The 14,247-nt window shown below is 33.6% G+C and overlaps 1 pseudogene; it reads left to right on the plus strand.

The window, feature by feature from the left end:
- The first annotated feature begins 1,109 nt into the window (after positions 1-1,109).
- Positions 1,110-2,873, plus strand: LOC149552362 (scarecrow-like protein 21 pseudogene; annotated as a pseudogene).
- The last annotated feature ends 11,374 nt before the right edge of the window (positions 2,874-14,247 follow it).

Genomic DNA, 14,247 nt, shown 5'->3' on the forward strand with positions numbered 1-14,247 from the left:
GATGGCATGCAAGGGCCATACACCTTCATTTCATCCCTCTTCTCATCATGAGAAGAGACTCAGCACTGACATGAAGTCCAACTAACCCCTTCCCCTTATATGGCCACTTCTACCCTATCCAAGGGTGAGTAATGCTAATACTCCCTTCACAGTTTTGCCAACAAAACAAGGAAAATAACAAGAAAAGAAAAGCAAGTAATAACCCACAACTAGGGAGATAGAGTTGTGGATTATGTGTCTCAAGTGGATCCTCTCTCTAACAAGGTCAGTTGGAAAGATCCTTCTAATTTTCTTAAACCATATCATATTGTTGTTTTATTCAATCAGGTTGTTAGTGATAGGGATGTGTTCTTTCTTGAACAAGAAGATAGAATTTTTTGGGCCCTTGCTATTAAGGGATGCTAGTTAATCAAAAATGGATATTTGGCTCTTAGCAGTTTAGAGAATAATTTGATTAAGAAAAGGGCATTTTTTTTTGTTGGAATGATTGTACATTGCCTAAAACAGGTTGCTTCTCTTGGCTAGCACTTCGAAAAAGGTCATTAACAAGTGACAGGTTAGAAAGATTCAATATTGCCCAACGATTTAAATGCCTTCTATGTGGGCAGTTTTTTGAAAATTTTGATCATGTTTTTCTTCAGTGTGCATTTGCCCAAGATTGTTGGTTGTTTCTTCTTGGAAAACTTAACTTTTCAATGCTGCTGCCAAACTCCTCGTGGGATTTATTTGAAGCCTAGCCGGTGTTACACGCAAAATCTCTTTTAGCACCTATTTGGAAATGTTCCCCATCCTTGGTTGTTTGGGCTTTATGGTGGGAAAGGAACAAGCGTATATTCGGGCAGGAGCAGTCTACAATTAGTGTTGTCACTGACATAACTAAAAAATCAATTTTTGAATTGGTTATAACTAATATTAGGAAGAGGTCGCTGCCAATTGTTTTCTCCAATTGGGATAATCAAATTCTCAAAGACTGGAAGTTTATATCTATCCATAATCTTTTAAGCCTCACAAATACATTGAAGAAAGACAGATTGAATGTGATATGGCATCCTCCAAAAGAAGGTGTTATTAAGCTAAATTTTGATGGTGTATCTCGTGGCAATCCAAGGATGTCTGGTATAGGTGTGTGTTCACGTAATCATTTGGGTATAACTCTTTATATAAAATCTTCACATATTCCATGGGGCACTAGTAATAATGCTGAGGTTTCAGCTTTGCTCCTTGGCCTTGTTTCAGCATTATCTATGAAGATATCTCATCTCCAAGTGGAAGGGGACTCTCTTATTATTATTCAGGCATGTATTAAGAGACAAATTCAATGTAGAAGTCTGGCTTACAAGCTAAAATAGGCTTGACGCCTAATCGATGCTTTTGAAAATTGCATCCTCAATCATACTTATCGTGAAGGTAACCAATTGGCTGACTACCTCTCAAATTTAGGATGTGATGGTAAAGATCTAGACTGTTGGGATCCAACTACACTGGCAGAGCTATACTCAAATTTATTGGATATCATTTACAAGGAATCAAGTTTATCATGATTTTTCATTTGGCACTCTCCAGAGTAACAGGGGCAGTCATCATTTTTAATAGGAAGTAGATTATGGCATAGAGTTCTTGACACAATCATTTGGTATGCCAGTAGATGAAGGTGCTGGTACTGATTTTGAACCAGTTGGAGATGCTCCAAAATATGAGGCTATTGTCATAGATGGGGTTGACAATCATATTGCAGTAGACTGATTCTTTTTAGTATAAATGATACTTTTGGCATGATTTGTGCTTCAGCAATATCTAATGGTAAACTAGACTTTGCAAATAATATAATTGCAAGACTAAGAGAAATAGTTTCTATTCAAGGAGACCCAACACAAAGAATTGCAGCCTACATGGTTGAGGGTCTTGTTGCACGCATAGCATCTTCAGGACAAGGGTTATATCATGCTTTGAAATGTAAAGAACCACCAGATACTGACAACTTCTCTGCAATGCAGATATTATTTGAAGTTTTTTTGTGTTTCAAACTTGGGTTCATGGCAGCCAATGGAGCTATTTTTGAAGCCTTTAGGGAGGAGCAGAAAGTGCATATTATAGATTTTGATATTGGGCAGGGCAGTCAATACATGAATCTCTTAGAGATTTTCGCAAAAGGGCCTGGTGGACCTCCGCATGTACGCATAACAGGGGTAGATGATCCTGAGACTATTAAACGCCCTATTGGGGGATTGAATAATATTGGTAAGCGGCTTGAACAACTTGCATTATCATATCGAGTTCCTTTTTAATTTGTTTCCATTCTAGAGAAAATTGGAGAGTTTGAACTTCAAAGGCTTGACATTAGACCAGAAGAGGCTCTGGCAGTCAACTTTGCATTCCAGTTGCATCACATGCTTGATGAGAGTGTATCGACAAGGAATCCCCATGATCGACTTTTAAGGATGGTAAAGTCTCTCAATCCTAAAGTGGTCACTATAGTGGAACAAGAGGTAAATACTAATATTACACCTTTCTTGCCTTGGTTTGTGGAAGCTTTAAACTATTATTCAGCAGTCTTTGAATCTTTGGATACTTCACTTCCAAGGAATAGCAGAGACCGGATGAATGTTGAAATGCATTGCCTCCCCTGAGATATTGTCAACATAGTTGCTTGTGAAGGAGCAGACAGAATTGAGAGGTATGAGTTAGCTGGAAAATGGAGTGCCAGACTAATGATGGCAGGTTTTAGTGGGTATCCACTTAGTGCCTCTGTGAATGACATAGTCAATTCATAGCTACAATCATACTGCAGTAGCTACAAGCTTAAGGAAGAAGGGGAAGCTCTATATTTTGGATGGCTATACAGAATTCTCATTGCAACATCCACTTGGCATTAAGAAACTAGTAACTTATTATTGTTCTTGTACAAAATATTCTTATTATGATTTATAGACAACATTGTGGAGGTTGCATATGTTTTTGGCATTGACGTTGACAATTAATTTATATCAAACAACCATGCACAACAGTAACAATCTTTTGATGGGAGCATTGAACCTGGCATCAAGAAAACATTGCCTTTTCTCTATTGTGCAATCAGAGAAAGTATTAGGGAAGGCATTTACATTTAATAAATATTTATCATGATGATGATGCTTGTGAAAGTTAGTGATGGAGATATAAGTTTCTAAATAGTCAAGACTAGAAAGTACCATTTAATTAGGGCAATCAATGGTGGGATCTAATAAATCTACATGGTCACAAGCATACAGTCCTCGTTGTCTAATGGATTCAGAATGGAATATAGAAAATTGATCATTTCTTCTCCATTCTTAAGGGTCAGAATGTGAAAACTTATACGGCATCTAGTCATCACCAGAAGTCTATCAAGTTCAAGAGAATAACACAACCAAGTAATGATATCCTCAGACTAAACCACCACATTAGATGGTGTTGGGTTCAACACCTCAAGGTGTGCAACCAGGAGGGCCTCATCCTCCTCTTGCTCCACATCCATCAATTGCTTCATCAAGTCAACAAATGTTTCAGAAAATGCAACATTTCTTCATCACTACAGAAATAGCAGCATCAAATGATTCCTCAACTTATTGGAAAATTAAAAAAATTCAGTTGGAAAGGTGAAGAAAATTCTTAAAATGACGAGGTGACTAGTATGGTATGCAATTTTTTGAGAAAGATCTTATCTGTTGTGGAGATTTTAATACATTGTTGTGTAGTCTTTTGAGACCATGACCACCTTGACATTTTGTATGGAATCTCTAGGTATTTTTGTATTGGGTGACGAGTTCGGGTTTTCTTTCAGGTTCTTTCCCAAATGAACCCTTGAACCTATTTTTATTTTAATAATATATATAGTGGCTATGTCCATTTAAAAAAATAAATAAATAAATAACCCACAATACCCATCCCTTACATGATAACAACACAAAACACAACTCCAAACATGCATGAGATTTACACACACTTAAGCAATGAACAAAATGAACATATCCATGGCAATGGAGAAACCTACCTTTACAAAAGTTATGCCAAGAATAAGTTTTGAGATGAGCTTAATCATTTCTTCCTTCCAATTCCAAAGCTTAACTTCTCTAAAAATAGGTAGTGGGTGAACACACTCCAACTCTTCAATAGCTTCTAAACTCACCCACACAAAAATAACAATAACTCCAACTTGACTCTAAGCCTCCTTTGGTCTCCCCACTTGCCCCTACCATAAAGGCAACCTCTAAGCAAGAGTGTAAACTTGGATAACCTCATGGAGATGATCCATTTGGGCAATAAAGGGAAATTGGAATATTTTAGGGGTCATAAATGTTTCTAGGAAGTTCTAAAGGGTGGAAAAGGTTCCTAACCCATACCCCTACCACTTGGGCAATTGGATTACATTAAATTTGGCTTCTAGGATCAATCCATGACCTATACAAGTGGCTTGAAATATTTGATCTCCAAAATCCTAAGGATGTAACCTTTCCACTAAACCCTAATCAAGGGGAATTAATTTATGTTACTAACTAAATTAGTCTTCAATTAATGGGTTACATTGCCAACCCTAATTGGCATGTCAGTACACATGCATATAACAAGTGTCAAGTGACACCATAAGATTTACTTTTACATAACATTCAACACGTCACAAAATACAAAATGATACACACATTCAGATACAATACAAATTAAACACTTGACAACGAGGTTCAAATCACTTTATTGGATTCAACCTTGGTCTTACAGTTTGCACATAGGGTCAGTTATTGCTTCTCTAATTAATTCCATGGTTAAATTTCCTACACACTTAATACGGATATCAATAGTTCAAAAAAATCACATTTATATATTAACCAAATTTATATAATCAAATTGATCAAAACATTATAACTTTCATTTAAATAGACTTTTTCCATTTGTGCAAATAGATTAACATCACTAATCTCATAATTGAATCATCATAACATATTCATCAGTCCAAATTAAAATACTAAGATAATCATCATTTTGCATCCGTACACCTAAAAAATCATAAACATCATCAACAAAGCATATTGAACTATCTAAATGCATATAACCTAATCATCAGGGTACCATAAATAACATCATCATCATAAAGAACACGAAAATGCAACAGAATGCCTCGAATATCATACGAGTAGATATCGAAATGATGACAAAAAAGGTGTCTTGCAAGGTTCTTCATTACATCTTCATTATTCGAGTCTTAAACAATTATTTAGGTGTAGTAGCTTGGCATAATATATGGATTACCATGCATGCAATAGCTGTTGAGGTGACATTATTCAAATGCCTGCAAATGGTTTAGCATTTATGTATGAGGCCTCGCTCTGATCCATCATAGCACATCTAATACATCTTTATTTTGATACATTATGACTCGATATGTTGAGACATTGTCTGATGGACTAGATATTATTATATTATTTTATGTCGTGTGATATTTTACTTTAAAATGCTTAATCATGTTATTTGATGTTTTATAAGCATGCATAATGATGGTGTATTAGAGTAAATGAATTCAGGATTAGGAATATAATTAATACTTTAATTATGTAATTTTTAATGGTTAAATATGTGAGCAAAAAACAAATAAAATTTATTTAAATGAAAGATTGATGTTTTGATTAATTTGATTATCCAGATAAGTTTTAAATATATACATGTGATTTTTCTTGAACTACTAATGTGTGAATTGAGTGTTTAGGATTATTAGCCAAGAAATTCAACACAGAATTGGTAATCGACCCTATGTACACTCTGTGAAACCCAGGATTGAGTCCAATGAAAGGTGCAAACCCCATTATTTTATATTTTATTTGTATTATAATCTAAATGTGTGTATCATTTTGTAATTGTAATGTGTTGTGTTTAATGTTATGTAACAGTGAACCTTATTGTTGAAGTTGATGAAAGATCAACCCCACAACTCCCAAGAATCACCTGCATGCAGACACTTGTTATCGAAGAGAGAAGCAAAAAGCTATGGAGGCAGAAATTGCAAGATCCATCGATGAGACATTCTTGATGAGCAAAAAGGAGATTTCTATAATCAAAACTAAATGAATAAATTACAAAGAGATCAATCCTTATAAAAGGAGATCAAATTCCTAATAGGAAAAAAGCTAGGTTGCATGATAAAAATTGATAAAAGAATTAATTACTATATGCCTAAATTTTAGCTTAAGTAAACTAGAGATAATAAGTGACTTAATAATTAAATAAAAATGATTTAATTAATAAGGCAATATATAATTACTCTAACACCCCCCCTTAAGATAAACTTAGGGAGTAGCTAAAAACTTAGAAACTACTACCGAAAGAAAAACACATATCTGAAAGTCAAGCCAAACTTCTCATAAATAGAATAGGGGCATGAATATTTGGAGCTCTGATACCATATTGAAGTTGATAAAAGATCAACTCTACAGAGCCCAAGAATCACATGCATGCAAACACCTATTACAGAAGAGAGAAGCAAAAAGCTATGGAGGCAAAAATTGTTAGATCCATAGATGAGACATTCTTGATGAGCAAAAAAAAGATTTCTATAATCAAAACTGAATGAATAAATTACAAAGAGATCAATCCTTATAAAAGGAGATCAAATCCCTAACAGGAAATAAGCTAGGTTGCATGCTAATAATTAATTAAAAAAATTATTATTATATGCCTAAAGTTTAGCTTAAGTAAACTAGAGATAATAAGTGACTTAATAATTAAATCAAAATAATTTAATTAATAATGCAATATATTATTACTCTAACACTTATGGTGTCACTTGGCACTCGTAATTTGTATATGTATATCAGCATGTTAATTAGGGTTATCAGAATAACCCGATAATCTAGAATTGATTAAGTTAGTAATCTAAGGCTAATTAGTTGGTAACCTAAATGAATTACCCTAATTAGGGTTTAGTGAAAAGGTGTCATTCTTAGGTTTTTAAAAACTCAAATATTTCAAGCCAAATTAATAGGTCCTAAAATGATCCTAGAGGCCAAAATTAATGAAAACCAACTACCTAGGGAGTATGTGTATGGGTTGGGGACATTTTTCACCCTTCTAGATCTTTCTGTTGACTTTTATGACCTCCTAAATATCTCATTTTTTCTTTAGTGCGAAAATTGAACTTCTCCATGAGTTTGCCAAGTTTACACTCTACCAAAAAGGTTGTCTTAATGGTACGTAGGATCAAGTTTGAAAACCCTAGAAGGCCTTAGTCAAGTCTGGAGTTATTAAAATTTTAGGTGGGTGAGTTTAGAAGCCTATTTAGTTGCAAATTTGAGGGTTAAAGGGTATTCACCCATTCTCTACATTTAGAGAGAGTAAAGCTAGGTTGAAGTAGGAAGAAGGATTGTCTCTTCTTGAAAATTCTATTTGTCATAGCTATTTGTGAAGGTAGGAATCCTTCAAGGTCTTGTTCTTCATGCTGTGTTTTTATTTGTTGAAGTTGACCTATTGCATGTGTGATAAAACATGTGAGGGTTGGGTTATTGTGGGTTTTTAAATTATTTTCCTTTCCATATTTTACATTTTATTTTGTGGGAAAAACTGTAAGGGTTGTGTTGGCATTACTCACCCTTGGATATGGCAAAAGTGGCCATGTATGGGAGGAGGGCCTAAGTTGGAATCCAGGTCGGTGAAGAGTCTCTCCTCATGATGAGGAGAGGAAGAAAGTAGGGTGTTATGGGCCCCTACCTATCAATACAAACCATTTTGTGTATGGGGAGATAAGGAGTGAAAGAACGGAAGTTCTTGTAAAATTTTAGCCTTCGAAGAGGTATTTGTTTTGGTGTTATGATTGACTTCTCCTATTCTGGAAAAATCAACCTTCTCCCTAGTCTTGGTTCGATAAGGAACCTATTTTGAAAACCTGGGATGGAATTAGTTGTTTGCATGCGTCTATGTGCTAAATCTAATTGTCAACCAGTCAATTTCAACTCTCCACAGTTACCTTGATGTAAATCTATAAATTGCATACTTGATAACTTGATATGGAGCCAAACTGGATTTAGAGTTTTGGTTTTTTTATTCAAATGTTATGGAGACTTCTCCTCAAGATAATAATCCTAATGTAAAATTCATTGTTAACCTTATTTTTGAAATGACTATGATATTAGGTTTTCTTCCCTGATTCTTTCCTTATTGAGTCCTTGAATTGGGTTTTCAATAAAATAAATATGAAGTGGCTAGCCCACATATGTTGAAAAAAAAAAAGAAATTCCTTTCTTATGGCATTATTTATTATTCATTTCGTATGCATATGATCAATTGTGTTAGATACAATGATGTCACACAAAGTTATGCAATTTGAATATGATTAGGGGTTAGAGGAAAATTTATTTATATGGATGTTACTTCATTTTTCTTTGATTAGTAACTATAATATATATATATATAGACACATGCGCACACGCGCACACACACACACACACACACACACACACACACACACACACACACACACACACACACACACACACACACACACACCTACTCGAATGCATAATATAACATCAAAAGAATCTATGATTAAACTCATCCATGAAAATGAACAAAAAAATCCCTTATGCCATGCAAACAAAATTGCATATGAAAACTCAACACTTGGTGAAAAAAGATCCTTAGGAAATTTATCTTTCTAGAGCGAAAATGCTCTCTGCCTTTTGTATGTAGAAGCTTTTAATGCTCTTTTAGAACAAAGAATGTATACACAATCGAATCAATAAGCATATATACAAGAGAATATACTTTAAAAGATTCCCTTCTAAATATTTGAAAATCATTTAAAATAAAGTTTAAATAAATATAAAATGCATCAATTATAAATATCAATGAAAAGAAAGAATATCATTCTATCCTATCCTAAGATACACCCACAAAACTTTAATCCATAATTGTTCCTTTACCTTGCTGATGTCACCCCATTTACATTCCCCATCCTCCAAAGTCGATGCAAACCTACAAACAAAGAGCCAAGTCAACATAGAAATTAGATTTTAATAAATGCAGATTATCCTTTTAAAACTAACCTCAACTACCTTCAACTACCTTGTTGTTTCACCTTTCTCTCTTTCGATGGGAAGACAATTAATGGATTTGAACCCCATGACCATGTAACCACTACCCTCCCAACTTCCTACCTGATGTGCTAGCATGGGTACGATGGATGGAAAAGGTGTTTTAAGTGGGGAAAAAACTTAAATGTTTATTTGTATACAAGCCACCCTTTTTACCCCTTACACTTGCCTTCCCATACATACCTTTCCTTGTAGCCTTGGGAAGCACATGTTTTCCTCCTTGGGCAGTGCATAAGAGGTTAAGAGCAACATGTGAGCCTTGGTGGAATGTTGGAGTAAGGATAAAGGGGCCACTTGTTAAGGGTTAAGGATAGGTAAGGTAGGGGTCATGATGGGTTATCATGCTAAGATTAAGTTTTAGATTAAGGTAAAAACAGGTTTTGAAGGGACCGGAAACCCTTTAACAAAAGCAAAAGATTAACATTAAGAACCAACCAGGTTTTACAAGGACTTCAAATCTAGAGTAAAGCAAAAAGACAAAAAACTAGGTTTTACAAAGACCTAAAACTGCAAATTATAACCAAACACCCCTAGGTTTTACAAGAACTTGGAACCTAAAAGTTTTAAATAGAAAGCTAGAAATAAAAAATAAAAAATAGAACCAGCAACAACACCCAAATCAGCAACCAGCACACCATGCTAAGATTAAGTTAGTTATGTTTAAGGGTTAGTAAATAGATTTTATTAAGGTGGATGATTCCCTTTAGTTATCATTTGTATTAAAATAGAAATGTGAGGTAAGTTAGTATGTGTTAAGATTAGTTAAGTTAGCTTTATTAGAGTGTTGATTAAGTTTAGAAATTATGACATAAAGTGATGTTGGGATGTGATGGTGATTTAATTATATGGTTAGTAGTTAATAATTAGGTGTTAATAAAAAGAAAGAAGAAGTAATGTTATTTTAATTTGTTTAAATTTTATTAATGTTTTAGATATGTTTAGTTATTTAAATTATTTAATTAAGTTGTAAATGTTTGATGTTTACCTTATTTTAAATGTCGTAATTATTTTTAAAATGAAAGTGGTAGATTAATAATGCATTGAAGGGTCGCATTTTTTTTTTGAGTGGTAGTGGTATAGGGTCAAATGTAATACAAATAAATGACGAAATCGATTAAAAATGAATGTTTAAATGTAATTATTTAATCCTACATGATTAGTTATAAATTGAGACGAAGTGTTAAGGTATTGTTAGGGAAACCTATGTATGCATTTCAACACACCTATAGTTTTAACTTGAAAAATGAATATTTTTGAATCATGTCAAAACCTAATGTGACTTAGGTAATTAGTCGAGCATATCAACTCAACTATGACCCAAGAACTTAAGAACCTAATGTTTTGCCCAAATTATGATATCACTCTCTAACTAAGATGTTGACTGTACATCATGTTGAATCACAACTAGAATTCATTTCTAACCTTCTCATAACCTTTTAAGTGACTTGTTTTAACATAATGGATTAATTAACTTTCATTATATAAAAACTATGTGTTTTTGCCCTGATATTTTGGGCATGGTGTTCATTCATTTAGGTAGGTACCAAGTGAAATATATGAATGTATATATTGTGCCTCTTATCAAAGAGTTTTTGGTGTTATGGAATGGTTTCACTATGTATGATATCTCTAGACCAATTGGACAAAAATAATTTCAATTCCATGCAAGGCTTGTGTGGACAATTCCTGATGCCCCAGGGTTGAAACATTTATGTGGTATTTTATGCTAAAATCTAGTTGTACATGATAATACTAATTCCAAAAAGGAACATATTTAATCCAATTGTGTTGTTATCTTATAGGTCTTCAGACAAAGAGAAATTTTGCATGTCCAATGTGTGGTCCAAAGATGAAATCTCGTCATTCCAAAAGTTTAAGAAAGTAGGTGTTCGATGAGAATAGGCACTTCATCCACAAAAATCATAAGTATTGAAGTGCCAAAAAACATATTTCCAATGGGAAAGAAGAGACTACATCAAAGCCATGAAGAATGACACCTCACCTATGATAGTTGGAATCTAATAGAATTTAAGGTAGTATCGCTCCACCTAATGGTTTATGTTTAGAAATTATATAGTTGGATTGTGTTTTGTTGGCTAATTATGTAATTGATGATCATGAAGGTCGTCAAGGTATCACTAACCACCTTCCAAAGGGACTAAAATGTTATCCCAAAGAATTTAGTAGGCTTCCCTACTACGAGCATCTACAAATTGTGCATTTTTTTGATACTATGCATATTGGAAAGACTATAATAGAGACACTGTGAAAAATATTGGATGTCAGGCATAAAAATAAAAACTTTCCAAAATTTGTAATGGCATTCATGATTCTAGTCATGCAATGAAAATATCATTGAATCAAATAGAAATGGAGATTGGATTAATGCAAGTGTCCTTCTTGGTTATTAATGGGGCAGAAAAGTAATGCCATAAAATAAGTCATAAAAAAAAATTGATTTCCTATAGGATTTGTTGTGAATATAAGCAATCTCATATCAAAGAAAAGTGAATTTGGGCAAGGGCCAAAAATGCGTTCATCAAGGTAAGTCACAGTCTTTTGTATTTACAATATATTTGTGAAGTTGCATTCATTTTCATTGTATTATGTTAGCAAAGAATGATATGATCAATTAACAATTGTTGCATTATGCACTACCCCTATCGCTCCCAAACAACTTCGACAATAATATCAAACAAGTGATATATGATCTTGGAAAATACATTAGGTAAGTAATGATATTTGTTCAATATATCAAACAAGTAATCTATTGTAAAGTCTCATATTTATGTGTTTTGTGTCTTGAATCCCTTGTAGGTGGTTGTCATCTAAATAAATCCATAAAGAAGATATAAAATATTGGAAGAAAAGAATTCATCTATTAATGTGTAAAATTCATAAGTATTTACCTTCAATGTTTTTTAATACACAAGAACACTACCTCATAGACCAAGTTGAGGAGATTGAATTGTGTGGACTTGTACAACTTCAGTCAATGTGGATGGTTACAAGACAATTGAAATTTTTAAAGGGTTTGGTTCGAAAAAGAGCATATTGTGAGGGTTATACGGCTGAGGGATATATGGTATACTAGATGATGGTGTACATTACTCAATATCTTCCTAATCTTGTAGCAAAGACCCATATAAATTGTATTTGGGATCTCAAATCCATTAAAAAAATTGAAGGGGAGTATTTGGTGGGGAACAATAGATTTAGGAAAGTGAAAGGTAATAAATTATGAGATGTTATTATAGTTAATTAATTCTTAATCTTCAAAATAAATTTTTTGTAAGTCATCTATTTACTTTTACATAGCTGCTAAAGAGTGAGATGCAATACATTTGTTTATTGCAAACAATCAAAGATTGGATGATGGTATGGATTGAACAATGTCAGCACTTTTGTCATAGATTAAAATTGGAATCTATGTCTTCATTATTTAAACAAGCTCATTGTAATGGAGATCCTGATCTTACACAAAAGGAAATAGATTTAGCATTTGGTTTAAGAGATCTCGAGGTACTTATAAGTTTGTTAATCAACCGTATGTTTTTGAACTTGTGATGCAATAATTTATACATGTTTGACATTATTATAGGTGAAACACCACAAGGTCATGTTATGTAATGGTTATAAATTTTGTATCATATATTTTGATGACACAAGGAGAACTTGTGATTGTGGGATAAGTGCAGTCTTCCAGGTGACCAATATTTCATCTAGAAATGACTTACATCCTCAAGAATCTCAAAATTGATACTATGGCATTTTGGTCGATATACTTGACTATGACTTTAATTCCTTCAAATTAGTTCTCTATTTCATCAAATGATACAGATTATGACTCAATCAAAATGATCCTGATAGAATTGTTATTGAGCATGACAATGAATTTCCAATGATTAATACAAGGTTGTTTGAGCCAGTTGGGGATAAGCCCTATGTTCTTCCAAGTCAAAGTGAGTAGGTATTTTACTCATAGGTTCCACATAAATCAAGTTGGTCATTTTTTGTTAAATATGATCCAAGAGGAAGGTTGATAAAGTATAATGTGATGGAAGAAGAAGATATCGAGGAAGAGGAAGAAGTGGATCATGATTGAGAGTTAGTTCATGATGATCCTGATGCTGCTACTAATCACAATGATGATGCTTCTACTAATCATGATGATTAGGAGGAGGAGGAGGAGGAGGAGGATGATGATGATGATGACCACCACCACCACAATAATGGTGGTGATGATGTCGACGACGACAACGACGATCCTGATGATGAGATGGATGAAGAATAATATCAATGATGGGGGGGTTTGATTAGCTAACATTGAAGGGGGTTTTGATTATCAATGACAAGAATGAAATGTACAGTTATGTGATCAATGCCTATGATATTCAATATTGAGTTCTTGATAGATCAATGATTAACTTGTCATGTACCTAATACTATTCATAATTCATATGTGATGCTAATATTTGATCTAATTTTGAGTATATGTATCATGAATTTTTCAACTAACATAAGACAATTGATTTACATATGTAGAAACATGAAGCCCTTTCACGAGCATCCCACACAATCTCATGGATCATCAGGTATAAGTCAGTACACCCCATAGAGATTAATGTCTTTTACCATTTTTAAAATATCTCTCTCGTTGCCACCTATCTCTCTTGTTTCATGGAGTGCAAGTACCTACAAATAGGTATCTGTCAGAATCTTCCTTGAGCAAGGAAAATGTAGGAATGGAAGAAGAAAGTGAGACATTTAGTATTTCTAAATCAAAGAGATTGACTCAAGGTCAAAATATCTAAAAGAAATTCAATAAGGGCATAAAAAATTTCCTGCTGAAGGGGGGTCATGTTCTTATGATGATGAGAGTGAAGGTGACTCTGATGTGCCCTTTAGGTACAAACATCTATAGAAACATTGGGGCCCCAATGAATTTCCTCCAATAAACACTAATTTTTGTGTTGGAGAGAGGATATATCACATAACACCATCCTCATTACATGGTTTGGGCCTATTTTTCATGGATGGCATAAAGTGTTAAAAACGGATTGATACAAGTATGATAAATATGTTTCAATCATTGTTTTGTCACTGATGTCAAACCTGCTACTTGTTGGTAAGATAATTGCTTATATGATTTAATTAC

This window comes from Cupressus sempervirens, chromosome 6 (genome assembly GCF_028749045.1).
Source record: "Cupressus sempervirens isolate cs-2001-9-10 chromosome 6, ASM2874904v1, whole genome shotgun sequence".
Taxonomy (NCBI): domain Eukaryota; kingdom Viridiplantae; phylum Streptophyta; class Pinopsida; order Cupressales; family Cupressaceae; genus Cupressus; species Cupressus sempervirens.